Raw genomic sequence first — 2,595 nt, forward strand, 5'->3', positions numbered from 1 at the left:
TTTTTGGTTGTTACTATATTAATAACGAAGGTGAGCAAGTCGATCCAACACTGAACATAGAGATGATCGATGTGAATATTTGCACTCACTTATATTACAGTTCGGCTTCAATAATGCATAGCGCTTCTATAGAATTGAACGAAGCATATGTAGATGACGGAAAGGGTGGTGGATATGATAGGGTCAGTAATCTTCGAAATCGAAACAGACGCTTGAAAACCTTAACCACCATAGCGGAATCTTCATGGGATGATAATGGTGAAAGATTGCAAAATAAGTAAGTTTAAAATTTTCATCAAAGATTAAAAATAGAATTCTATGTTATTCTAATTGATAACAAGTTGCATACGGATTCATTAAAACTATACATATTAATTTTTGGAACTTTACAGAATATTGTTTAATCCAACTCTGCGAGGAACACTTGTTAATAATATTGTAAACTTCATACAAAAATATAAATTGAATGGTATCGAACTTCAATCGCATTATCTAGCTGGAAATAATGCAGTTGCTTCTGATAAGCAGAATTTCGTTTTACTATTGAAGGAGCTTAAAGAAAAATTGGATAGACACGGTTTCATTTTAGCTTTAGCAGTTGATGCTTACCAATCGACTGCTGACAAATATGATATTAAAGAAGTATCAAAGTATGTCAGTTTCATAAACTTGAGAGCTTATCATTTTCACGGAAATTCTGATGTTGGCCAAAGAGCGAAAGCTGGTCATACTGCTCCACTGTTTCCTTCGTCACAAGAAAATGCGGAAGAACGGAAATTGAACGTTGTAAGTACTTTTATTGAAAGAAATTTTTTTAAGGAGCCTAGAGCTCTGTATAAAATAAGAGAAAATTATAATTAATCATTTCTGAAGCATTTGAGATTTTTATAAACTTTCAAATTGGTTCAAATGGATAATTTTTTGATTTCTCAGTTAATTGGTACAATTAATATCCTTCACCGTAAATATCCAAAATTTGAAATCCTTCAGTTTTTTATACATTACTTTGTCCTTTTGGGAATGTATTAACAAATTTTATGTACATATATCGGAATTATATGTACTTAAAAAATCACAGTTCTTTGCAAATTTCATGTTCGATCTTAAATAATTTTGCATAAATATTAAAAAATTGTTATTGAAGCTTTGTGTATGAAATTATGATAAAAAAGTTAAATTTTATGTACTTAATTCTAAAATCGATTGCTATGTTTTGTCATTCATCATATTTTTTCAAATTGAAAAAAACAACTAAAAAACCGTATTTTTTAAACAGTGTAGGTATTCGGGTATTCGGTATCTTCTCTGAAAATCCCATTTTTTAATAAATAACTAGCATATGTGCTATAAATATCAGCACTTTTATTTTTGGAAAACCTCTGCTTCACATTGAAAAATTATTTTAAAAAAAACTTTTTTAATTTTTATCGAAAATAAATAAAGGTACAAAAAATGTTCGGACAAACGTTGAAGCATCTGAAAAAGTTGTAGAAAAAGTAACTTCTCCTCTTTTGTGATAGCCTGCATCGCTAAAAAACCCCAAAAATTATATATAAAAAAATCCTGTATCTAAAAAATGGTTAAGCCTCCCTAAAGGTCGTAGAATGCTTTGATTTGATTTGACGCGCGATCTCATAAAATATACTCGTAGGAGCTTACTAGTTGCGTATACTTTTATCTAAACCCTTTTACTGCACATAGTTTACACTGTTTTCAATAAAAATGCAAATATTCGATTTCTCTCATTTTTTTAAATTTTGTGTAGTGGATAACAAAAAAAATATCAAGAGATATCTAGTACATATTGTCATAAGTAGGAGTTTTCAGGAAATCTACTGTAAAGAATTCAAGAGGAACAAGGGCAATTCGTCATTCTTCAAATTTTATATATTTTCTTGAGCTTAAGTAAAAGATCTAGAGTTCCGACAACGAATAAAAAAATACAATCCCGAGTGCCTACTCTTGTTCCGAAACTACTACATTCTGTCTGACATCTGTCTGAATTTAAACAGAATTGTTCTATAACTTTTTAGTCTACCATTTCTTTTATTTTGGGCCGCGTCAGCTGTACAGTTCCTGTACTAAATACTTTATTAAATATTTTGAAGGATCATTTTGTATGAATGTTTATAGTCAATTCTGTTATTAGAATTACATTGTGAATCACTGGATTTTGCAAGGTGCTCCACCAAACAAGTTAATACTGGGAATTACTTTTTGCGGTATTGAATATACTTTAGCTGATACAAAAATAGTTGGTAGAGATGCACCAGTTGTTGTAGATCCAAGATATTCTCTACCACAAATGAGGTATTACTATACTTGTAAATACGAAAAGAATCATATGTGGAAGACTTCATGGGACAAAGAACAGCGTGTGCCATATATTTATAGTGGGAAGAAGATGATTTCCTACGAAAATATTCCGTAAGTCTGCACTTACAATTTGGTTCAAGTTTCTATTTCAATCAGGATAAGAGCTCTTCATTTAACTATTTATTTTCAGCTCTATCAAGTTGAAGGCTCAATACGCTAAACGCATGAAGCTAGGTGGTGTATTCGTAGATAGTATAGAAGGAGATGATTTCGAAGGAA

This window comes from Belonocnema kinseyi, chromosome 4, assembly GCF_010883055.1.
Source record: "Belonocnema kinseyi isolate 2016_QV_RU_SX_M_011 chromosome 4, B_treatae_v1, whole genome shotgun sequence".
NCBI classification, from domain to species: Eukaryota; Metazoa; Arthropoda; class Insecta; order Hymenoptera; family Cynipidae; genus Belonocnema; species Belonocnema kinseyi.